Source organism: Ovis canadensis, chromosome 1 (genome assembly GCF_042477335.2).
Source record: "Ovis canadensis isolate MfBH-ARS-UI-01 breed Bighorn chromosome 1, ARS-UI_OviCan_v2, whole genome shotgun sequence".
Classification (NCBI taxonomy): Eukaryota; Metazoa; Chordata; class Mammalia; order Artiodactyla; family Bovidae; genus Ovis; species Ovis canadensis.
The window spans coordinates 256,404,703-256,431,756 of record NC_091245.1 but is presented as its reverse complement, the minus strand read 5'-3'; the positions used below and the strand labels follow the sequence as shown (position 1 = coordinate 256,431,756).

Here is a 27,054-nt window from a genome sequence, read left to right as displayed (position 1 = left end):
GGATAAATATATTAAATGTGTAAACAATAAATAAAATAATTATAGATACTGATAAGTGCTGATACAGACAATAAACTGAGTAATGGGATGAAAGTGAAAGCTGCTCAGTTGTGTCTGACTCTCTGAAACTCCATGGACTGCAAGGGAAGCCCTAGCATACTGGAGTGGGTAGCCTATCCCTCCTCCAGCGGATCTTCCTGACCCAGGAATTGAACTGGGGTTCCCTGGTGGCTCAGAGGTTAAAGCATCTGCCTGCAATGCAGGAGACCTGAATTCGATCCCTGGGTCAGGAAGATCCCCTGGAGAAGGAAATGGCAACCCACTCCAGTATTCTTGCCTGGAGAATCCTATGGACAGAGGAGCATGGCGGGCTACAGTCCATGGGGTTGCAAAGAGTCAGACATGACTGAGCGATTTCACTTTCACTTTCTTTCACTCCTGCATTGCAGGTGGTTTCTTTACCAACTGAGCTATCAGGGAAGGGTAGAGAGTAATGAAATGGGACCTTGGTCAAAGAAGAAATGTTTATTGGAGGAACCAAAACAGAGGCCAAGGAAGAACAGAACAAAATGAGGTCAGGAAAGTGGTAAGTAGATTCTGGAGCTGTCTTTGGCCATGGTAGAGGAGTTTAGATTTTGTTCAGAATGGAGTAGTGACCATTGTTGTTGTTGTTCAGTCATTCAGTAGTGCTGACTCTTTGCAACCCCATGGATTGCAGCGCTCCAGGCTTCCCGGTCCTTCACCATCTCCCAAAGTTTGCTCCAACTCATGTCCATTGAATCGGTAATGCCATCCAATCATCTCATTCTCTGTCAGCCCTTCTCCTGCCTTCAATCTTTCCCAGTATCAGGGTTTTTTCCAATGAGTCAGCTCTTCCCATCAGGTGGCCAAAGTATTGGAGCTTCAGCATCAGTCTTTCCAGTGAGTATTCAGGGTTGATTTCCTTTAGGATTGACTGGTTTGATTTCCTTGCAGTCCAGGAGACTCTCAAGAGTCTTCTCCAGCAATCCAGTTTGAAGGCATCAATTCTTTGGTGCTCAGTCTTTTTTATTGTCCAGCTCTCAATGTCCGTACATGACTACTGGAAAAATCTTAGCTTTGACTATATGAACCTTTGTAGGCAAAATAATGTCTTTGCTTTTTAATACACTGTCTAGATTTGTCATTGCTTTTCTTCCAAGGAGTGGAAGTGAAAGTGAAGTCACTCAGTCATGTCTGACTCTTTGTGACCCCATGGACTGTAGCCTACCAAGCTCCTCTCTCCATGGGATTCTCCAGGCAAGAATACTGGAGTGCGTTGCCATTTCCTTCTCCAGGGAATCTTCCTGACCCAGGGATCGAACCTGGGTTTCCCCACATTGGAGGCAGACGCTTTAACCTCTGAGCTACAGTCATCGTCGACATTGATTTTGGAGCCCAAGAAAATGAAGTCTGTCACCATTTCCATTGTTTCCCCATCTATTTGCCATGAAGTGATCAGACTAGATGCCATGATCTTTGTTTTTTGAATGTTGAGTTTTAAGCCAGCTTTTTCACTCTCCTTTTTCACTTTCATCAAGAGGCTCTTTAATCCCTCTTCACTTTCTGCCATAAGGGTAGTGTCATCTGCATATCTGAGGTTATTGGTATTTCTCTCAGCAATGTTCATTCCAGCTTATGCTTCATCCAGCCTGGCATTTCACATGATGTACTATGCATATAAGTTAAATAAGCAGGTTGACAATATATAGCCTTGACGTACTCCTCTCTCAATTTGGAACCAGTCTGTTGTTCTGACTTTTCTGTTGCATCTTGACCTGAATACAGGTTTCTCAGGAGGCAGGTCAAGTGGTCTGGTGTGGTATTCCCATCTCTTTAAGAATTTTCCACAGTTTGTTGTGATCCATACAGTCACAGGCTTTAGCATAGTCAATGAAGCAGAAGTAGATGTTTTCCTGGAATTCTCTAGCTTTTTCTGTGATCCAATGGATGTTGGCAATTTGATCTCTGGTTCCTCTGCCTTGTACATCTGAAAGTTCTCGGTTCATATTCTGTTGAAGCCTAGCTTGGAGAATTTTGAGCATGAGCTTGCTAGCATGTGAAATAAGTGAAGTTTTGTGGTAGTTTGAACATTCTTTGGCATTACCTTTCTTTGCGATTGGAATGAAAACTGATCTTTTTCAGTCTTGTGGCCACTGCTAAGTTTTCCAAATTTGCTGGCATATTGAGTGCAGCACTTGTAACAGCATCATCTTTAGAATTTGGAATAGCTCAGCTGGAATTCCTCCACTAGTTTTGTTTGTAGTGATGCTTCCTAAGGCCCACTTGACTTCACACTCCAAGATGTCTGGCTCTAGGTGAGTGATCGCATCATTGTGGTTATCTGGGTCATGAAGATCTTTTTTGTATAGTTCTGTGCATTCTTGCTACTTCTTCATAATAGCTTCTGTTTCTGTTAGGCCTGTATGATTTCTGCCCTTTATTGTGCCCATCTTTGCATGAAATGTTCCCTTGGTATCTCTAATTTTCTTGAAGAGATCCCTAGTCTTACCCATTCTGTTGGTTTCCTCTATTTCTTTGCATTGTTCACTTAAAAGAGCTTTCTTATGTCTCTTGATATTCTCTGGAATTCTGCATTCAGATGGGTATATCTTTCCTTTTCTCCTTGCCTTTTGCATCTCTTTTCTCAGCTATTTGTAAGACCTCCTCAAACAACCATTTTGCCTTTTTGTATTTGTTTTCTTGGGGATGGCTTTGATCACTGTCTCCTAGATAGTGTTACAAACCTCCTCTACAGTTCTTCCAGCACTGTATCAGATTTAATCCCTTGAATCTGTTTGTCACTTTCACTGTATAATCATAAGGGATTTGATTTAGGTCATACCTGAATGGCCTGGTGGTTTTCCCTATGTTCTTCAATTTAAGTCTGAATTTTGTAGTAAGGAGTTCATGATCTGAGTCACAGTCAAGCTCCCATCTTGTTTTTGGTGACTGGTAACCATTGGAGCATTTTAAATAGGAGTGTGATTCACTGATTGGTATTGCTCTAAATGTGCTGTTTGGAAAATTACTGGAGTATGAAGAGGCAACATTGAAAGCAGAGAGACCAATTAGAAGGCCAGAATGATAGTGCAGGTAATAGAGCTGGATAATTTGGGCCAAGATTGTAGCAGGATTCTAATTAGAAGTGATTAAAATTGAGAAAGGTTTTGGCAATAGGGTTGATAGGCCTTAGTGAGCTTATTGGAGGAGGAAATGGCAACCCACTCCAGTTTTCTTGCTGGGAAAATCCCGTGGACAGAGGAGCCTGGCAGGCTACAGTCCATGGGGTTGCAAAGATTCAGATACGACTGAGAGACTGAGCACAGTGAGTTTATATCCTAGGTATGGCCAACAAATGTGTCAAGATGGCCATTGCACTTTTTTGGACTTACAAAACACTTACCAAGGTATCTGTAAAAAGATCTATTGCCCCCACAAGTTATTCCGATTGTGTGTATAGCAGCTATACTGGGTTGTCTGTGTATACAGTAAGGAATTAGTAATAAGTAAGCAGAAAATTCTGAAAGAGATGGAAATACCAGACCACTTGACCTGCCTCTTGAGAAACCTATATGCAGGTCAGGAAGCAACAGTTAGAACTGGACATGGAACAACAGACTGGTTCCAAATAGGAAAAGGAGTATGTCAAGGCTGTATATTGTCACCCTGCTTATTTAACTTATATGCAGAGTACATCATGAGAAACACTGGGCTGGAAGAAGCACAAGCTGGAATCAAGGTAGCCAGGAGAAATATCAATAACCTCAGATATGCAGATGATACCACCCTTATGGCAGAAAGTGAAGAGGAACTAAAAAGCCTCTTGATGAACGTGAAAGAGGAGAGTGCAAAAGTTGGCTTAAAGCTCAACATCCAGAAAACGAAGATCATGGCATCTGGTCCTATCACTTCATGCGAAATAGATGCGGAAACAGTGGAAACAGTGTCAGACTTTATTTTTCTGGGCTCCAAAATCACTGCAGATGGTGACTGCAGCCATGAAATGAAAAGACGCTTACTCCTTGGAAGAAAAGTTATGACCAACCTAGATAGCATATTAAAAAGCAGAGACATTACTTTGCCGACTAAGATCCATCTAGTCGAGGCTATGGTTTTTCCAGTGGTCATGTACGGATGTGAGTTGGACTGTGAAGAAAGCTGAGCGCCGAAGAATTGGTGCTTTTGAACTGTGGTGTTGGAGAAGACTCTTGAGAATCCCTTGGACTGCAAGGAGATCCAATCAGTCTATTCTAAAGGAGATTAGCCTTGGGTGTTATTTGGAAGGAATGATGCTAAAGCTGAAACTCCAGTACTTTGGCCACCTCATGCGACGAGGTGACTCACTGGAAAAGACTCTGATGCTGGGAGGAATTGGGGGCAGGAGGAGAAGGGGATGACCGAGGATGAGATGGGTAGATGGCATCACTGACTCAATGGACGCGAGTCTGAGTGAACTCTGGGAGTTAGTGATGGACAGGGAGGCCTGGTGTGCTGCGATTCATGGGGTCGCAAAGAGTCAGACATGACTGAGCGATTGAACTGAACTGAAGCCCTTGCTAGACCTCATCTACAGGGAAACAGAGGGCCGTTAGTCCCACATCTAAAATGCCAACTGAATGAAGAACTTTGAGAGTGTCTCAGGTTCTCATGTCCTTCAGGCTGAATGACAGGTGGTGAGGCAGGCTTGGTGGTGGCCCTTGACTTGGACTTATCAGCTCAGTCTAACATAACCATATGTATGCCCAGAAAATAAAAGCAAGTCCTGAACAATCTCACTTGTTCTGTTACAGCAAATAACTCTGTTTATTCTCATCTCTCCTACTCTCAGATTTCTGACTCTGTGGTCAACCTCTGTACCCACTTCTAGCCTTCTTGTTTGGACACCCGTTATGTCTCCCCCTGGAACCTGGTTCTCACCTCTGCTTTCCTGTCTGATCCCAGCATCCTCTTTCCCAGCTCCCTACTCTCCCAAACACAAGCTGTTAAAATTTTTTCTGCTGAAATTGTGGCCACAGAGGCCCACTAATGTGGTGGCTCAGACTTGTGCCCCAAGGATTGTTTTGTTTAGTTGGTTACTACTCTGCAGCCCAAAAGACCACAACCTTTTGCCTGAAATTGACTTAAAGATAGACAAGTGCTTCCTGCACTCTTCCAGTGGGCAGGCTCAGAGATTTGCTGAATCTGTGCAAAAGTGAACCAATGATCTTTTTTATAGTATGATTTCAACTGAGATACATTAAGGTTGATTAAATACAGGGGATCAATTGGCTCAATAAATAAGATATTAAAACTGTATCCAGGGCACAAACAAAGAAATGGGGAAGCACAGAGTTCTTTCGAGAGACACGTGAAAACTAAAAATTGTCAGCTCAAATAATCTGCATTTCCTTCTTGCCTGTAGGAATTTCAATTTGGCTGTTCCAGATATTTCCATTTGCTCTGTTCCTCTCCCCCAGTTGAATTTTGGGGTGCTCCGCAACATCTGACAATTCATATATTAAGAAAATAACACTGAATTCTTGCTTTATGCCGTGCACTGGCTCCACATTGGGGATATAAGGATGAGTAAATTGCAGTGGCTTTCTGACTCATTTCTACTTCTGCTTCCCTAATCCATCACACTGCCACCTGAATCCCATCATCTCCGTTCCTGAGAAACTTAGCAGTGCTATAAATGCTTAATAAATACCTTGTGAATAAATGGAAATTACTTCCAAGTTTCTTTTATTCATAGACTCTTTGCAGTAAACTTTTGTATTTCTTTTCCTCCAAATCAAATCTCATATTTCACACTTATTAATACATTAATTTTTTTTCTTGCCCTGATGGTTACAACTCTTTCATGTTTACAGTCTTCTGCATTTTTCATTTCCTTCATTGATTTAATCTTATAGGTCTCTTGTTCTAGAGAAAAAAAATTAAGCTACATGCTTGGCTTTATGGCATGTTGTATGTATAGCTCTGCTTCTGGATGTGATGCCATGTGTGTATATGCCTTTAACTATTTATCAGCTTTATTGTTGAACAAGCCCATTGTCTTACTTATGCTTATAAAGTTTGGTAATATACTGTGACCTAAAGTTCAGATAGGTAGCTTTAACATTATTCATTGGTCCTTGAGGGTCTACATTTTACTCTGTTAATGTATCTTATGTATTTTGTTTGGCTACTGTATGTGTCACAATTTCATCATTCACTAATAAATGCATTAAATTATCAAGGTTTCTGAAACACAAAATTAAGATTAAAAAAAGAACCTTTTATGTTCTTTTTATCCAGTTACTACAAAGAACTTCAGTGTTCTACAGATTTATGTCCATCCTTCCTTTTTCACTCCTTCCGTTCTTCCTTCCTTCTTACCATCCTTCCATCTTTTTGTCCTTCCAGCCTTCTTTTCTCTTTCTTGTTCCTGCTGAGATTTGAGATATTTCCTTCCCTATATGTTGAGAAACTTGAAATTATGGCAGGGACTCAAGTACTGTCTGTCCCACCTCCTTTGGCTTTAATATGGCCATGGTGTAAGACAGAGGGGCTTTGAAGTTAGAGAAAATTATGCTCAGTCAGTTTTTCCACTTTCTAAGTATGTAATGTGAGCAAGTTTTTTTTTTTTTTTAACTTAGCCTCAGTTTACTCATCTGTGAAATAGAGGTAACATTGTGTTCAGTGCTGGCATAAAAATAAATTAGAAAATGCATTTAAGTGTTCAACACAATGCCTAGCATATGAATACTTTTGAAGTGATAATACTAATCTTCCCTTTGCAAGTCCCGTTTGAGAAGGATCAGTCAACACAGCAGCATGCCTGTGCTTCTCCCTCCCAGGCATTCACACATACCTCTCCGCTGCATCTAAGGAATACAAGCCCACAATAAGAGTACTCAAAGAAGTATTCCTAGTTCTCTTTCTTGCTGTCTCATTATCTGCTGGTGATGGTAGCATAATTCCTGGAGAGGATGGTCTTTTGCCTGTTGAATGACCATCTTCTTGACTTGGCCAGTGGAGTCCTAGAGAGGATGTTCTTATTCTGAAAGTGAAAATCACTTCAGTCATGTTCGATTCTGTGGTCCTATGGACTGTAGCTCTCCAGGCTCCTCTGTGCTTGTAAACCTCCAGGCAAGAATACTGGAGTGGATTGCCATTCCCTTCTCCAGGAGATCTTCCCAACCCAAGGATCAAACCCAGGTCTTCTGCATTGCAGGCAGATTCTTTACCAACTGAGCCAGCAGGGAAGCCCACTTAACTCTCAGCTCACTAGCACATTTTGGGTAAATGCAACTCCTTCAGATGTGTGGCTCTTAAAATATACTTTTGGATGTTCTAAAAGCTTAGGGTAAGATCATGGGAGAAAGTGGCTGAGACAGAGTAGAGAACAAATCAGTATGTTTAACATTGTAGAGAAAAGGTCAAGAACCAAAGAGCCAGGATATCAGATGGATTATCTATTTGACTATCAAAATCAATAGGAAATACACTAGAAATACTGTTGGAATGACAGTGAGCCAAAAGCTAAAATCAAGGAATGAAAGGGAGTGACTTTGGGGAGCCTTAAATCCTGCAATAAGGAAGGCAGGTGGGTGATAGAGTTGAATGATATGTGACTCAGAGCAGAGGATTTAGGGGGAGGGCAGGCAGAGAAGCAACGCAGAACAAGAAGGGCTTCTACCAGGCCTCATGTTTGAAGGGTGTGGAAGAGTCATCATCTAAGAGGGCTACAGGGAAAGCAGCATCCTCAGGGGAAAGTACAGATTCAATTTAAATAAGAAAGTAGAGGAAGTTGAAAGTGTCAGAGAAGAGATTCAAGATCTGGGGAATTTGCTGATGTCTACACATATGTTCTATAGGGCTCAGTGATGGGTTACAATTTCTGGAGGTAAGATAGAAGCTTGGAGTCCATCGTCATCATCATCATCTCTCCCTTGCATACATCCTCAGGTCCTTGCCTCCCTCTCACTTCAGCAGCCTTGCCTGGCTAATCCACAGCACTGATAAATCCAATTCTTTGCCTGTTCCATGCCTGTAAAACCATGTGGCTGGGCGCTTGTCAAATTAATGATCATAACCTCAAGTGGGCCCATAATGCTGCCTGGCAATCATACTAGATTTTCCTAGTCATTTTCTGTTTCATTTCCCCTAGATGATTATTGCATGTCTTCAGTCTCCTTACATATTTCACCATCTCCTCCCTACTCTTGACTTTCAACTGTTGACCTTACTTCCTAGTTCAGAAAAGAAACAGAAGAAAATAGAGCTTTCAAAAGCTTTCACCGCCACACCTACCCACTCTTTGCCATAGTATCCGTATACTCTACTTTCTTTCCTATTAACCTAACTGCTTTGTAAGTCTTTCTCTTATATCGGTTTTACCCTCTCTGAGTCATTGTCTTATACATGAAAATATGCTTGTATTGCATATTTAAAATATGCGATTTAAAAAATAATTCTCCTTGACTCCACCTTCCTCTCTAACTATAGCCTTATTTCAGTTAAACTTCACAGCAAAACTTTTTGGAAGAGTTGTCTATATTCTATCAATAGTTTCTGTCTTCCCATTCTTTTTGTTTGTTTGTTTTTTTAACTCAAGCCAGTCATATTTCTGCTTCTCAAATTTCATATACACATTTCTCTATACTTACCTGGTTTAACATTCAGGAGCAGAGTTAACCAGTCTCTCCTCCTTGAAATACCTTATTCACTTTAAAATATTTGTCAAGAATTGTGCAATATCTTAGATTTTACCCTGTTTGTAAGCCAGCAATTTAGCTTGCCAGTTTCATGAATGGTGTGAGGTGAATGTGATAACCACTACACTACAGAAACTCCATTAGTTTCATGAATGGTGGTAGAAGGCATAAGACTTATGGATCAGAGACAAGTAAATTGTCTGTAATAAACACAGCAATAGCAGTAGCCACAGTAGGAGTCTTTTTGTACTGGTTCCCTTAGCCCCAGTCACTCTGAGGCAATGTGAAAGGGGGCAAACTACAGCTACCGGCATGGTAGGCTGTATTATTAGAAAGGAAGCCTGATCTTAGAGAATGCAAATCTTTTATGATGGGCAATTAGCATGCCTTCTCTTTGCTCCAGAGGGAAGCAGTATCAAGTGTTCAAGGTCGTTTGCTATACAGACATTCTTGAAAAAGATCATGTGGAACTGTCATATTATATAACATATCTTATCACTAATTATCAAGACAGGCAGTGCCTTGCTTGCAATGTGTACAGAAACATGAGAGACCCATGGAGAGCTGTCTCACAATTCCTCCCTCTCTGACCGCTTCTTTTCTGTCTTCTCTGCTGATTCCGCTTCATTCCCTCAGGCTCTAAGTACTGTAGCCATTAGCTCCTGTAGCTACTTAATTTAAATTTTCAACTATTCCGTTGCATTAGCCATGTTTCAGGTGTTCAGTAGCCACATGAAATGGCACAGATATATAAAATATTTCATGATCTCAGGCAGTTCTATTGAACAGCACCTAGGCTTAGCCTTGGTTGCTTCTTCTTATTCTGTTCCTATATAGAAACAGAGATTTCTGTAGAATCTTAAAGAAAAGATTTATTGTAGGGTATATATGTATTTCTTTTCTTTCTATATTCCCTCCCTTGGTGATCTCATCTAGTCTCAAGGTTTAACTATGAGTCTCGGATTTATACCAGCCTAAATCTCTCCCCAGAAGTCTAGGTTTAATTCTCTAACAGCATTCTGCACATCTTTATCTGAATGTCTAGTAGGCACCTCAAAAGTAACAGCCACAATTGAATTACTGACCTTCTTGCCACCACTGCTTCATCTCCCACCAATAAATTGGTTCTTCCTGCAATCTTCCCAGTCTGAATTATCTCAGTTTTCTTCTTCCAATTGTTCAGGAAAACAAACAACGGTTTAAAAAAAAAATCAACCCTTAGATTCACTCTTGACCTCTCTCTTTTCCACAAAGCCCTCACATGTGTCCCATTGGCTCTTGTTTCAAAATATATCCAGGATCTGACTTTTCACCTTTCCTCTACTGTCACTTGGTTCAAGCCAACATCATCTTTTGCCTGGAATATTCTAGGCAAATTTGGCCCCCTTTTTTGGTCTCCCTACTTCTACCCTTGTCCCCTGTAGTCTGTTCCCATAAGAGCAACTAAAATGATCTTGTTTTAAAAGTAAGTCAGACCACGTAATTTCTCTCCTTAAAATTCCTTAGTAGCTTCCTATCTCACTCAGTAAAGGTCAAAGTCTAGTCACACTGGCATTCTCACCTTGCTAAAATATTAAGACATGTTCCCACCTCAGAGCGTTTATAGTTGATATTCTTTCTATCATGCCCCCTTCCCCACAACCAAGCTCCACACATTTGCTTTTTCCCTCATGATACTGACTTATTGAAGAGACCTGGCCAGTTGTCTTACAGAATGAGCCATATCATGAACTTCTTTGTTTACCTATGGTGGTTTAAAACTTATTTCTCTATTGCCTATATTTCCTATAATTGAATGTTAAATCTGAAAGTTTGATTAAAGCTAAATATTCTTGGCAAGGAAAGTCCATGCATGATATTCAGGCTTCATATTGCATCCAATTGGGAGGTACAAATTATCTGATTACCCCACCATTAGTGATTCTAAGTTTAACTAAGGTGTTATGGTGGTGACTTTCAGATCCCTTCATTATAAATTTACATTTTTACCTTTGTGATTAACAATCTGAATGGTGAATGTTATTTTTTTAATCACATGATTTTTAAAAATAATTTTGAGCTATTTTTATTTTTCAAAAAAATATTTTTTAGAGATCCATCCAGTATATATTGGGTTGGCCAAAGAGTTCATTCAGTTTTTTTCTATAAGATGGCTTTAATAGGGCTTAGTGTATTTAACTTCATTCAACACAGTTTTGTTAGGTTGTATTGTTACAGCTGTCATATCAGCGCACATTTTTTAGAAAACTTACCAAAATAGGTGAATTTTTGTGTAGCCATTTTAATATTGAAAATGGAAGAAAAGAAGCAGTATTTTCAGCATATTATGCTTTATTATTTCAAGAAAAGTAAAAACGCAACTGAAATGTAAGGAAAGATTGTTGCAGTGTATAGAGAAGGTGCTGTGACTGATGGAACATATCAAGTGAAAAGTGAAAGTGAAAGTCGCTCAGTTGTGTCCGACTCTTTGAGACCCCATGCACTATACAGTCCATGGAATTTTCCAGGCCAGAATACTGGAGTGGGTAGCCTTTCCCTTCTCCAGGGGATCTTCCCACCCCAGGGATTGAACCCAGGTCTCCTGCATTGCAGGTGGATTCTTTACCAGCTGAGCCACAAGGAAAGCCAAAGAATACTGGAGTGTGTAGGCTATCCCTTCTCCAGTAGATCTTCTCAACCTAGGAATCGAACTGGGGTCTCCTCATTGCAGGTGGATTCTTTACCAACTGAGCTATGAGGGAAGCCTGAACATGTCAAAAGTGGTTTGCAAAGTTACATGCTAGAGATTCTTTGCTGGATGATGCTTTATGGTAGAACATTGAAGTTGATAGCGATCAAACTGAGACATTAATTAAGAACAGTCAACACTACACTAAGGGAGATAGCCAACTTAGTCAAAATATCCAAATCAGTAAACATTTGAAAGTCATTTACACCAGCTTGGTTATGTTAAATTGCTCTGATCTTTGGATTCCACATAAGTTAATCGAAAAAGAACTTCTTAACCATATTTACACATGTGATTCTCTACTGAAACATAACCAAAACATTCTGTTTTTTAAGACAAATTGTGATAGGTGATGAAAAGTAAATACTGTACAATAATGTGGAACAGAAAGATCATGGGGCAAGCGAAATGAACCACCATCAACCACACCAAAGGCCAGTCTTTATCCAGAGAAGGTGATGTTGTGTATATGGTGGGATTGGAAGGGAGTCCTCTGTTATGAGCTCCTTCCAGAAAACCAAATGGTTAATTCCAGCAGGTACTGTTCCTAGTTAGACCAACGGAAAGCAGCAGTTGATCATAAGTGTCCAAAATTTGTGAATAGAAGCTAATAATCTTTCATCAGGATAAGCAAGACTGCGTGTTTCTTTGATGACCAGGCAAAAACTGTTACAGCTTCACTGGAAAATTCTGATTCATCCACCATATTCATCAGATATTGCATTCCATTTATTTCGGTCTTTAAAAAATTCTCTTAATGGGAAAATATCAATTCCCTAAAAGACTAAAAAGCACCTGGAACAGTTCTTTGCTCAAAAAGAGAAAAAGTTTTGCGAAGATGGAATTATGAAGTTGCCTGAAAAATGGCAGAAGATAGTGGAACAAAACAGTGAATACATTGTTCAATGAAGTTCTTGGTGAAAATGAAAAATGTGTTTTTTATTTTTATTAAAAAACGGAAGGAACTTTTTGGCCAACCTAGTAAAGCAGATAACAGCAGAGCTATTCTAATTGCAGTGGGAAATGGCTAGTATTGGCAGCTTCCAAGGGAACTCTGACGAGCTCAGTTTGTAATTCACAGAGCCCAGCCAAGCGCTGGAGGAAGTGAGGCCTGAAGAGGGTCCATGAAGTCTTAAGGTGGCCTAGCGTCTTATGAGAAAGCGTCAGTGTGCTTTGTGTTAGAGCACAGTGTGTCACTTCCTGGGAAAGCCGCGGTTATGGATGGTCACCAGAATGGCACTTGGTTTTCCCTGGCAGTCCACCCACTGCTTTTGGTTGTCTGGGTGCTGTCTTTGACATTCTATCTGTTCTGCAGATGTGAAGATTTGAAATTACTTCATTTTTAGTGTGTGTTGGGCTGCAGTCTTTTCTTTTTTTTTCCAGCTTCCCTTTTGGAAATTCTTCATCCACAAAGAATTCCAGAATCAGACATTATTCATCTTGTGTCTGGAACACTAAAATCTCATGAGCTTCCATGTCTTACCTCTTTCCACCTTTAAAATATTGAAAATACTGCCACAGCTGAAGTCGGTTTTATTATTTGCTTGCTGCTTGCTTTCTTTATGCACCTTTCTTATCATAGAGCTTTAATGTGCCTTAGTAAAGAGCTGAACAAGTAAATTTGGTATGTCCACAGATTGTATCTAGGATATATGCCATTGATTTTCATTTTCATGAAAAGGTGTTTTCCTATCTTAAGTGGAAAAGGCAGATAATAAACTATAATTGTCTCACTTTTGTTTTAAAAATTGATAAATATTTGCAAAATTCCACATGTCTATTTATGTGTATGTTTATGTGTGTGTTGAAAGTCAAAAAGAGAAAATCTTCATATTGATACTGTCTCTGGGTGTGATCTTTATTTTCCTCTTTGTATTTTCTCTTTCTCTTTTTTTTTTTTTCCAGTAGTCATGTCTTATTTCTCAGTCATTACTCTTACAAAGATTAAAACTGTTGTTTAAGAAATAAGCAGTTATTTAACTTCAATCTGTCAAATCCAAGCCATGTTCAAAGCAGTTCCAGACTCCTCCTCAGCTACTGCCATCCATGCCATCTTTGGGGATTTTTCTCTGGTCTGTTATCATCCCATTCAAGCAAGTTTTCCCCTGACTCAGGCTTCTATTTATTTTATTCCAGGTTCCTGGTCATCACCTAGAATTGCCCACTTGCCTCTGGAGAGCTTCTCTGCTCACTTGTACTGCAATAAACTTGTCAGAAAAAGAAAGGTGGGTGTAAAAATTATGTTCTAAAAGGAACTGTCACTAGAATGTGATTTCCATCAAGGCCCAGAAGTGCCCCCCAGTATATCCCTGTATACCCCAGTTGAATGGATTGATTTATTCTTTTTTTGCCTCATTTATTTTGTCAGTTCCTATAGTCAGGAGCTTTGCTTATTTTCTGTGATACCCTAAACATTTGGGGTACTTAGTATACATTAATAAATAGTCCTTTTTTCTTTTTAAAGATCCATAATTACCTAATAAAACTGAATGTAGGATCTGTTGTCAGCTTTGGCCAGAATTTGTACTTGCACAGGGATACAGAAAAGAACAGGATTTAAAGATAACTTATGGATTTCCCTTGTGACTCAGTGGTAAAGAATCTGCCTGCCAGTGCAGGAGAGGCAGGTTCAATCCCTAATCGGGAGAGATCCCACATGCTGTGGAGCAACTAAGCCCGTGCACCACAACTTTTGAGCCTGTGCTCTAGAGCCTGGGAGCCACAACTACTGAGCCTATGTGAGGCTCCGCAGCAAGAGAAGCCACAAGAGTGAGTAGCTCCTGCTCCCCACACCTAGAGAAAAGTCCACACAGCGACAGAGACCCAGCACCAAAAAGAAAGAAAGAAATTTTAAAAAGGAAATAAAGATAACTTACATTCAGATTGTACTCATAGATTCGTGATCACAGGGAGTCACATAAGCCTTTGAGCTGCCTTCATTTGCAGCCTCACTGATTCTCTTCTGAAATCTCTCTGCAGAGCCCTTCTGCCTGCTCTGCCTGGCTTTGGTCTTGCCTCCCCAGCTCTGTCCTCCGCAGCGCTACACAGTGATATGCCCACAGTGTAAACCTGACTGAGTCCTCCCACCCCCAGTGAAGCCGCTCGGGGATTCTCTGATGCTGTTGCCTCTTCCCCACCCCTTTAGTGGTAGCACCTAGAAGCCTCTCTTCACACTTGACATTGAAATAACACCAAACTCCCAGGAGCTCCTCATATCTCCCAGGCCACCTCCTCCTGTCTGGCCCTCTTTATCCACAAGGCATCTTCCCTTTCTTTCAGCAGCCACTGCTTCTGATCTATTCCAAACTGGGCTTGGCAGTCCTGCTCTCTGGGGTGCATTCCTTGATATAAAAAATATTCTTTTCTCTGCCTACTTACACTGTAAGCTCGCTTGAGGCAAAATTATAGGATTTGTAGTTTACTTGTCTTGAAGAGTACCTGGCTTGTAGTAGCATCAAATGTTTATTAAGCTGGGTTGTATATATGTTCTTCTAAATCATCCAAATGATTTTCATCTACAGAATGTGATTTTATCTTTATATAATCTGCTCCAAAATAAGAAAAGCCTTAGAAAAGGGAAATATATGAATCAGAATAACTTAAAGTACTACCAGCAATGGAGATAGCTGTTGTTGATGTTTTGAAATGTATTATAGAGAATTTTTAAATTATAAAATGGTCAAAGTTTAACCACCAAACTTCCCAGGTAGCTCAAAAGTAAAGAGTCCACCTACCAATGCAAGAGATGCAGGAGATTCCAGTTTGATCCCTGGGTCGGGAAGATTCCCTGGAGAAGGAAATGGCAACCCACTCCAGTATTCTTGTCTGGCAAATCACATGAGCAGAAGAGGCTGGTAGGTTACAATCCATGGGGTTGCAAAGTCAGATGTGACTGAGGGAGTGAGCATGCACGCATGCACGAAGTTTACCTTCATTATTTGCCACTTAGAGCCAATACTCAGAAATCAGTAGTTTTGCAAATTACATGCATTAGAAATTAATAGCCAGTTCATGGACTTCCCTGGTGGTCCAGTGGCTAAGACTCCATACTCCTAATGCAAGGGGCCCAGGTTTGATCCCTGGTTAGGGAACTAGGTCCCACATGCTACAACCAAGAGTTCACATGCCACAACTAAAGCTCTTGTGTGCCTCAGCTAAAGCCCAGCACAGCCTAATAAATAAATATTTTTAAAAAATTAATAGCCACTTTATTGTGCTTCCCATATCAAAAAAATAAAAAATAGTTTTTAGGTAAAATGTTGCTTTTTTGTAATTCAAAGCAAGAAAGAATGTTTTGTTTTTCTTGTGTTCCCTAGACCCCAGAACCATCTCTTGTCCTATTTTTCCAGAAGAGAAGGCGAATCCCAGTGAGGGCCATCTTACTGAGCTTGTCAGTGCGGAAGTAGAAGCTTGGACGAGAAACTCCTGCCTGCCTACCTGGTGCTTTTTCCCTCAGCCACATTTCCTCCTTCTCCACTGAAGTAAAGAAAAAAGTAAGTCTTCAAGCACTTCCTAGTTCCTGTATGCTCAAATTAGGCCTGCTGCTGAGATGTTCTTATTTTACTTCTAGTCTCATTAAGACATCAGCGTTAAACCTAGAACATTAATTGTTCTTTTATGTTCATATATATAATTTCTTTGAGCATCAGAAAACTATTGCCTTCTATGAGATTTCTTAATTTATTTTCTCAACAATTTTGAAGTGAACACAACAGATAAAATATTCCAGGTCTCCTTTTTTTATCCTACAAGTAGCTCTGTAGTATATGTTTTTGTATCCCTCTAAATTGTTCTCTTGGGATCAGTTTCCATACTGAGTCATCCACTACAGAGTGCCGGTGTTTTCCAGGCAGATTATCTTATTATCTCTAAATGACTCATTCCTTCTGAATCATCACACCTTATGTACTGTGTTAAAAAAAAAAAAAGTTTTAGGCACTTTTCTATAATTTTTCCTTATCTAGTCTCCAGAATGTCCTATTTAAATAACACAGATATTCAAACAGTCATCCCTTGTGTCTATGATTTATGCAGATCATTTTCTTCTTGAACCCTTTCATCAGCTGAGATAAGTAGTGGAAATTCTTTACCTCATACTCTCTGCTCCAGGTGTTTCCTGAAATAGAACACACAAATAGCAACATAAAAATTTGTGTAACATCATTCTCTATTTTCCATCATTATATGTATGCTGTTTAAGGTTTTATTAACTCCTCAAATTTCTACATGAAATTAGGGAGAAACATGTACAAAAGAAAAGTATAGTTTTAATGTTTATTGGTACACAAGCTCTTTGGAATTCAGAATGTTGGAAGAATGTAGCACTTTCCTCCCTTGACTTCCATGTCACATTTGGCTGGTTCTCTTCCTGCCTTTTGAAAATGCATTCTCTGTCTCCTTCCTTGCATCCTTCTCTTCACCCTGTACATATCAGCCTTCCTCAGAGTTTTGTCTTTGTCTCATTTCTCATTCTGTGCAGATCAGTCTTGTCCACTCTTTTGGCTTTAAAACCTTTATCTGACACTTACTCCCAAGTTTTTATTTTCAACTCCTGTCTGTTTACTGCCATGTATATTCATCTGAATGGGAACTATGTCTTCTGGATGCCCTACGAAAACAGCCCATGCCTGAAGCTGAATTTCAGTTTTCTCACCCTTCTTCCATCACATTAGCTAAATAAAGGGTAAAAATTATGTGACCATCTCAACAGGTTCAGAATAGATATTTAACAGAACTGAACCACCTCATGAGATTTTTAAAAAATCTCAACAAACTAGAAATAGAACTTTCTCCATTGAGAATAATGTTTGCTGTGGGTTTGTCATATATAGCTTTTATTATGTTGCGGTATCTTCCTTCTATTCCTGCTTTCTGGAGAGTTTTTATCATAAATGGATGTTGAATTTTGTCAAAGGCTTTCTCTGCATCTATTGAGATAATTATATGGCTTTTATTTTTCAATTTGTTAATGTGGTGAATTACATTGATTGATTTGCAAATATTGAAGAATCCTTGCATCCCTGGGTACATATACACAATGGAGTATTACTCAGCCATTAAAAAGAATACATTCGAATCAGTTCTAATGAGGTGGATGAAACTGGAGTCTATTATACAGAGTGAAGTAAGCCAGAAAGAAGAACACCAATACAGTATACTAACGCATATATATGGAATTTAGAAAGATGGCAACGATAACCCTGTATGCGAGACAGCAAAAGAAACACAGATGTATAGAATAGTCTTTTGGACTCTGTGGGAGAGGGAGAGGTGGGATGATTTGGGAGAATGGCATTGAAACATGTATAATATCATATAAGAAACTAATCGCCAGTCCAGGTTCGATGCAGGATACAGGATGCTTGGGGCTGGTGCACTGGGATGACCCAGAGGGATGGTATGGGGAGGGAGGTGGGAGGGGGCTCAGGATGGAGAACACATGTACACCCGTGGCGGATTCATGTCGATGTATGGCAAAACCAATACAATATGGTAAAGTAATTAGCCTCCAATTAAAATAAATTTAAATTTTTTAAAAAAAGAACTTTCTCAATCTGATAAAGGATATCTACTAAAAAACCTGCAGCTGTCATCATGGTGAAAGACTGAGTACTTTTCCCTAAGATCAGATACAGGGCAAGGATTTCTGAACTCATATTTCTATTCAGTATTGTTCTGAAGATTCTGACCAGTGCAATAGACAGTAAGGCATTAAGTATTGGAAAGGGAAAAAGTAAAACTCTCTAGTCTCAGACAATACAATAGTCTATATGGAAAAATCCCAAGGAATTTACCCCCTCCCAAATCCTTTAATAAATGAATTTAGCCAAGTGGCAAGTGATAAGATCAACATACATAAATCAACTGTATTTTTCTATACCAACAACAAACACAGTGGAAAATGAAATTAGTATAACAGTACCATTTGTATTAGCATCATAAAACATGAAATATTTGGGAGTAAATTTAATGAAAGGCCTATAGATGTTGCTTAGAGAAATGAAAAAGCATGTAAATATATGGAGAGATACATTTATGTTCATGGATTATAATGATTGGAGACTTGATATTGTTAAGGTCTCCATTGTCACCAATGATTTAGATTAAATGAAATTCCAGTCAGTACCCCTGCATGTTTCTTTGTGAAAATAGGCACAGTGATTCCAGTATCACTATGGAAGTGTAGAGGACCTAGAATAGCCAAAACAAATCTGAAAAAGAAGAAATGGTGCATTTACATTACTATCTTAAGGCTTACTATAAAGCTACAATAATTAAGACAGAATGGTATTGGTATATACAAAGACAAAAAGAATAGAGAATCCAGAAATAAATCTATATGTATTGTGATTTGCTTTTCAACAGAGGCTCCAACACAGTTCAGTGGGGACAGGATAGTCTTTTGAACAAGTGATGCAGGATAATGTTGAAATTCAGCCTCATTCCATACATGAAAATTAATTCAAAATAGATCATAGACCTAAACATACACTTGAAACCTTAAAGCATCTATGACCTTAAGATAGACAGAAATCTTAAGACAGGATACAAATTTATTAATGACAAGATAATTTGATTAATTGGATTAATAAAATTAGTAGAATTAAAATTGGAATTAAAATCTCCTATTCTTCAAAAGCTACTGCTCAGAAACTGGATAGGAAAGCCACAGACCAAGAGACAATATCTACATCTAAAATATGTAAATGAGCTTTTACTCTAGTCAAAAGCAACCCAAAAGATTTGAATAGAAACGTCACCAAAAAAAGATGCATATGAATTGCTAATAATAACCATATGACACTTTGTTGTAGAGCAGAAACTAGCACAACATTATAAAGCAACTGTACCCCAATATTTTAAAAAGCGTATGAAAATTGCTCAACATCATTAGTCATCAGGGAAATGCAAATTAAAACCACAGTGGGATACCACTTCACACCTGCTGCTACTGGTGCTGCTAAGTCACTTCAGTCTTGTCTGACTCTGTGCAACCCCATAGACGGCCTCCTACCAGGCTCCTCTGTCCCTGGGGTTCTCCAGGCAAGAACACTGGAGTAGGTTGCCATGTCCTCCTCCATCACCCCTGCTAAAATGGCTAAAATTAAGGAAACTGACAAGTATCCAGAAGGTTGTAGGGCCCCTAGAGCTCTAGATGAGACCATAAAATGGCAGAACCACTTTGAAAAACTATTTTACAGGTTTTTTATATAACGTACACTTCTCATGGCTCATTAATTCCATTGTTAGTTACCCAAAAGAAATGAATGCTTATTGACAAAAAATACTTTTACTTGAAAGTTCTTAGCAGTTTTAATTCATAGTAGTCCAAACTAGAAAGAACCCAAATGTCCATTAACTGAATAGATAAGATGAATTTGGGTATATTTAATTATATAGTAGAATATCTGCTAAGCAGTAAAAAGGTATATTCTATTGATGCATGTGGTAACATGGATGAATCTCAAAGCCATTATGCAAAATGAAAGAAGCCAGACTGAAAATGTATGTACATGTCGTATATACACCTCTTCAATCATGTGAAGATCGAGAACTGGCAGAACAAATCTATGGTGCTAGGACTCAGACGAGCAGTTGTCAAATATTGCAGGGCAGGAAAATTGATTGGGAAAGGGCACAAAAATAGTTTTAGGGCAATGTAAATTTTCCCTCTCTTGTAGGACAGTGTTTCTTGCTACATCTCCTTAAACTATACATCTAATATGAACATTTTTACTCTGCAAATTATGTATCAGTAAAGCTGATTTAAAATAAAAGTGAGACTCTAAGAGCTGAGCAGCTTCCCAGGTAGAGCTAGTGGTAAAGAACTCACCTGTCAATGCAGGAGTTGTAAGAGGCGCGAGTTTGATCCTTGAGTTGTGAAGATACCCTGGAGGAGGGCATGGCAGCCCACTCCAGTCCTGCCTGGAGAATCCCATGGACAGAGGAGCCTGGCAGGCTGGGGTCCATAAGGTAGCAAAGAGTCAGACATGACTGAAACAACTTAGCAGGCACTCAGAGCTGAGAGGAAGCTCTGTTTTGGAGTAGCATTTGTCAATTAGTGAACACAGCGGGAGTGTTTGAAAGTTTGAAAGGAATAGAGATCTTTTGTCAGTTAGTGGGCTTCTGTGTAAGGTGATCATGTGATCAGATGGGCTTTCTAATCTCCAGAAAAAGAATTATTTAACCCATAGTCGGGGCTAGGAGCTGGAGATAATAAACTGGTTTTGGTGACTGACCTGGACTTGAGCTGGGATATGGAGGCTGGTGGGCTTATTCAGAAAGTAGACCTTTACTCCGTTTTAAGTCCTTTACCACCCTTTTTGTGTGTGATGGCCTCAGGTTGGTGTTTTTCTGGTTCAGGTTTTTTCACCAACAAATAGGATTCCTGTCTTAGCAGGAAAGGAGGGATGATTTTCTGAGTTTGTGGAGTAAGGGTGGGGAGAACTCTATTCCTTTCAAACTCTTAAGCACTCCCCTTGTGTTCCGTCCTCCACTGTTCCATTTTCTGTGGTTCATGGTACCTCCTAACCTGGGCCTTCTGGGGTTGTGCAGGGGGAATTGGTTTGTTTGTCATTAGTATCCCTTCCTCCTCTACCCTGCTAAGTCACTTACTATCCTGCTGCAGTTTTCTGTCTTCATATACAGTGATTTGGGGTTACTGATGTCTCTTAGGTTCTTTGAAGATCGAGTTTACATTCCTATTTTTGTTCTTAATATTTGAAGGAGACCTTAAAACTGTAAAATCCGTACTGTACATTTTCAGCCTTACCAATACCAAACTCCTGCTACTTCTCCAAACACACAAACCTCTCTCTTAATTATATAGTAGAATATCTGCTATATCTCTGTACCTTTGTTGAATTCCTTTTTGCTTATATGCATGTGCGTGCTCAGTTGTGTCTGACTTCTTGAAACCCCATGGACTATAGCCTGCCAGGCTCAATGGGATTTTCCAGGCAAGAATATTGGAGTAGGTTGCCATTTCCTTCTCTAGAGGATCTTCCCCACCAGTTAAATCCCATCTTCACCTGCTAAGGCTCTCATGCTTCAAAATCCAGTTCTCCCTCCTAACTTTTCTTGTTGGCTGCCTCTGTACCTTTGTTTCACAAGAAATCCACTTCATCGGGATGTTTGCACTGAAGGAATACCAGGAGCCACTGGAGAGTACTTGTTAACATAGTCATACACCAATTAACGTGGAAGTAATAGGAATTATTGAATGAACGCTGAACCACTTTGAGTGCATATGAACCGCTTAGACAGAAATTAGGAAAACAGACTCCGGCCCATTGTGGAGATGAAGGAACAGAAAAGATGAAAGGCTTGGGGGAAGTGGGCAGGCAGTGTGCAAAAAGACCTGAGGAGGAATGAATGTAAATATTCAAAATATCACATCTTAATTTCCCTCCCTCTCTGCTTTCTACCCCTGATATAACATGTTTAGGCTGATATTTCATCAAATTGAACATTGTAACACTCTTTTCATGTGCCATTTAGAAAGAAAAATATCAAACTAGAATACAATGCTTTCTTATCATTTATGACTTTTTTTACTTAGTTCATTTGGACTTCTATTGACAGATATTTTTGATTATACATACCTCTTATGCATACATAGGAACTGTGCCATAGTCTTTGGGGTTTGTTGGTTTTTGAAATCTCACTTAGTGAGGGTACCAGTGACCTTCACACTGGCAAATCCAGTGGGTAATTTTTGTTTTTTTTGATCTCTCAGCAGCACCCAACACTGATGATGTCCATTTTGAAAGTTTCTCCTTCAACATCGTTGAAAGTTGTTTCTTAGGATCCCTCCTAAGAATTCTGTTCTCTTTAACCCATAAATGTCTACTATCCTCAACCCAGAGCCCTTCTCACTGTATACATACACTCTGAGTGACCTCTCAAAGCAGCCTCTCCCACCCAGATCTTGCTGCTGACCTGAAGGTTTTTACATTCACATTTCATCCACTCATCACCACTTGGATGATCCATGTGTGTTACCTCTTCAAACAACACATTCAGAATAAAACCCTTCATGTTTTCTGTGACCACCTCCCATGAAACAAAAACAAAAAAACATGTTGGAAGTGATAACATTCGTCCTCTAGTACCTAAATCAGAAACCCAAGATTCCTCCCTTTTTACTCTCTCCTCCTCCTTTTCTGTGAATTCTTTCTCACTGACTATTTAATCAGTGCCTTCATGTTTATTAACTTCTGCCACCTACTTACTTGGTTTAGAGTCTTAGCACTTATTAAATGGATTATTACATTAGCCTTCTAATTGATTTCCATACTTTCATTCAACTGCTGGAATGTCTTTCTCAAACATAAACTTCATCGTGTTACTTCCCAGCTTAAAAGTCTTTGTTTCTTTTCCCATAGTTTTCAGAATAAAGTTCAGACTGCTGAGGTTAGCACACAAGACAGTCTGTGGTCCAGTTCCTGCTCCTCTCTGGTTTCCTCCCCTCTTGCTTGTCTGTACCCTCCCCATCCCACCTCACCCCCAGTGAAATCAGCTGGAACTGTCATTGTTCTGAACTCACTGTGCCATGTTAGGCCTCTGAGCCTTCACATGTATGTTTCCCTCTGGAGTATTCTCCCTCTCCTTCTTATCTAATTCTCATTAGTTAGACAAAATCTAGAACTCAAGGTACATACCTCCCTTATTTGGGGAAGCCTTTCCTGACTTTGAGGTCTGATTTAGATACTGTCTTTTAAAATGGACAAAAGGGCTTGAAGAAAGGCTTTGTGAATGAACACAAAATGTCTACTAGGTAAATAGATGTTTACGTGCAGATTGAAACATGCACTTCACTTTTTCATCTTATCAAATTGGCAAAGATTTAAAGAGTGGTATCACTCAAGGAGAGCATGAAAAGATGGGCCCACTCCTACACTGATATTGGAAATATAAATTTGCCATTTTCCTGGAGAGCAGAAAATGGATGTATGTTTCTAGAACCATTAAAAATAATAGGCGTATACACACACTATTTTACACCTTGGAATATATCCTAAGAAAATAACTTTTTTGTAAAACATACTTTCACAAAATTTCATGATGTTCACTCATAAGAATATTAACAATGGTTATTTCTGAATTGTGATATGAGTAATTACAGTGTTTTTCTAACTTTTCTGAGAACATGTATGAATTATGAGAGCAAAATGGAAAAGAGAACCCCTACCTTTGTGCTCCTGATCCATGTTGTACTTGCCTCCCTGGTTGCCCTGATTAAATAGTGAGTGTGCTGAGGGCCATCACCAAGAATTATTCAGCATCATCCCACCAACATCTGGCGCAGAGGAGAAAATGCTGGATAAGTGAGTTATACCAGTAACAGCTAACAGTTATTGAGTATTTCCAGTGTCTTAAGCATTGTTCTAAGCATTCAACATATTCACTTAATCCTCATGAGATGGTTACTATTATTATCTCTGTTTTGCAGGTGAAACAGGCTGATAAAAGTTAACCAGCTTCTGTAAGGCCACATAGCTGTTGGTGGCAGGCGTGGGATTCAAACCCATGCAGACTGGCTTTTACTGAGAGACAAGATAGCATCATAGTTCTGAGTTAGACTGTATCTCTGATTAAGAATAATTGGATTAGATTCCATGTCTAGGATTCCAGCCGTACAATTGGGCATCAGTTGAATCATGGTGTAAACAAAAAGGCAGAATTTGATACCCACAGAATCTGAACCAAATACCAGGAGAGTAATCTTCATTTCTTTTACCTTAAAAGAAAAAACCCCAATTATTTTATACTGTAAACTTCTTATTGAAATTGGTGCCATCCCTTGGGATTTAGTTTTATGTTCCCTCTCTGTGATATTCATGTCCCTTCAAAACTTAAACTCAAAGACCTAAATTTTTAATTAGTTCTTTAGCTCTTTCTCCCACCACTTCACTTTCTCAGTAAGATTACTTATGACAAGGTCATCAGATGTCATTTTTAAAACCTATCAGTCTTCATTTTTGTTATATCTTCTCTTTTTTTTCTTCATATTTTCTGTTAAAGTCTCAGAATTTCTGAAAGCTACCTTCCTACTATCTGGGACTATACTGTATAATATGGTGGCCTCTAACCACATATGGCTTTCAAAGAAATTATTTGGAATTAATAAGAATAGGCAAAACATTTAAACACCACTTCTCTAGGGACATATGGGGCTGGTCAGTAGCACAGGATAAGATGTTCAACGTCATTAGCTAGAAGGGAGATGTAGGTTAAAGCTCCATTGAGATAATACAGCACACTATTAGAATGGCTAAAGTAGAAAATACTGGCAATCACAAGTGTTGAAGAGGATGTGGAATCAGCCATCTCTCTGATACATTACTGGTGGGAATGTAAAATGGTGTAGCCACTCTGATAAATAGTTTGACAGTTTCTTCTAAAAATATGCTTAACATTCAACCTAACCATCAGACTTGTAAATGTGGTTATTTACCATAGTGGAATGAAAACCATGTTTATACAAAAACAGCAGCTTTATTTGTAATAACCAAAACTGTAAACAACATAAATATCCTTAAATATGAGAATGGGCAAACAAATTGTGGTATATCCATACAATCAATAGACTCAGCAATAAAAAGGGATGAACTATTGAAATCTTCAGTAAAGTTAATGACTTTCAAAGTCATTGAGTTCAGCAAGAGAAACCAGTATCAAAAGCTTAAACACTGTATGCCTTACATAAATGTTCTTGATATGACAGAATCGTAATGACGCAGAACAGTTTAGTGGTCTGTTTACTGTGTGACTATGAAAGAGTAGTGTGAGGGGTTCTGAAGAGTGAAGGGGTAGTTCTGTATCCTGATTGCAGTGGTACTTACTGTAAAAGGAAGGGAGGAAGTAAAGAATAGGAAGGAGTGAGTCATATAAAACTGGTGAAATCTAAATAAGGTCTGTTAATTGTCGGTTTCCTGCTTTTGATCCTTGTGATGTGGTGATATAGGATGTTACCATTGGAGGACACTGGGGGAAGGGCACACAGGAACTCCGTATATTATTTTTGCAACTTTTCCTTGAGTCTAAAATAATTTCAAAATTTTTAATGTTTAACTAAATAAAATTAAAATTCAGTGCTTCAGTTGCAGTAGCCACGTTTAAAGTGCTCAATAGCCACATGTGGCAGATGTCAGCCATATCATGGCAGACATGGAATGTTTCCATCAATACAGAAAGTTTTATTAGGCAGCACTGGCTAAAAGCAGTATATCTGACTCTGGCCAGTATTCTCTTCCTTGATTCCTTCAAATTCTAACATCACAACAATACTTTCTTGTATTTTCTGTCATGTTACCTTATTAACTGGTTGTTTTGCTCATTTTCAAACCTAGAGAAAGACTTCTCTTTAGTTTCTCAAATTTCAGAGAAATAAAAGAGTCTTGTACAGTTTAGGAATTTATCTGACAACTGTTTTAATAGTTTAAATTTAATATTTAAATATCCAGTTTAATCTGGATATTTAAATTGTCTAACAATTCTGTATTTTGCTTCAGGACCACTTTTATCACCCATATTAAGATACAGTCCTGGGACTTCCCTGGAGATCCAATGATTAGGACTCCATGCTTCCACTGCAGGGGCCACGAGATCTATCCCTGGTCAGGGAACTAAGATCCCACATGCCATATAGAATGGCCAAAACAAACAAAAATAATATAGTCTTAATAGCTCTCATCCAGTTATCCTAATATACTTTCTTGATAGTGTCCTTTGATTTTCCTTCTCTTTTATCCTTACCCAAAAACTCTTCAAAATCATGGTTTTCTGAAAAGGCGCATAGTTTTTTTGTATTTGGTGCTATTTCTTCCCTGTCTCCTGGATGTACATCTTTTAAAGATGTATTTCCTTCCATTGCTACATTCTAGTCTTTTGCCCCATAACACTTACTCCTCTTGGGCACTTTTGTATTTTCACTTAAGAATTATTGGGTAGGTACTCCCTTGTGGCTCAGCTGGTAAAGAATCTGCCTGCAATGTGGGAGACCTGGGTTTGATCGCTGGGTTGGGAAGATCCCGTGGAGAAGGGAAAAGCTACCCACTCCAGTATTCTGGCCTAGAGAATCCCATGGGGTCACAAATTATAGTCCATGGAGTCACAAAGAGTCAGACACGATTGAGCGACTTTCACTCACTCCCTTTACTATGGATCTTCTTTATACTTGAGCCTCAGCCAACCTGCATGATATTCAGCTTTATAGTTTTATATGAGCCACCATCTTGGATTTGAAGGCAAGGCAATAGAGGAAAACACAATGGCTCAAGATCCATTCACATAGCAATAAAGTTGAGACACTGAAGGAAAAGAAGAATGGGGGTGAAACACTGAAAAAAAACCACAAAGAAAGGAAGAAAGAAAGAAAGGAGTGTTGGAATTACAATTTATATGTTTGTGGAAGGAAAATCTGAATATTATAGTGATATCAGTGTTCCTTCAAAATAATTCATAAGTTTTCTGTAATTATAATCAAATTCCTATCAGATTTTTCTTAAAACCTGACAATGCAGAAATTCATCTGGAAGACCATCAAAGAATGTTGGAACATAAAAAGGAATCATAATTCAAAATATGAGAAAAAAGTCAGGTAATAAAACTTAGACAACA

The 27,054-nt window shown here is 39.1% G+C and overlaps 1 protein-coding gene across 4 annotated transcripts in view; it reads left to right on the top strand.

Annotated features, from left to right (window-relative positions):
* PPP2R3A (protein phosphatase 2 regulatory subunit B''alpha) overlaps positions 1-27,054 on the top strand; it is a 239,841-nt gene that overhangs the window by 33,830 nt on the left and 178,957 nt on the right. For 2 of the 4 annotated variants that reach the window (XM_069564768.1, XM_069564765.1), the window contains exons 2-3: positions 13,567-13,655; positions 15,780-15,923. The gene's annotated coding sequence lies outside the window, so the exon portion shown is untranslated. Of the gene's footprint in view, positions 1-13,566; positions 13,656-15,746; positions 15,924-27,054 lie in introns of all 4 variants that reach the window. The other 2 variants (XM_069564769.1, XM_069564766.1) reach the window with 1 other exon arrangement.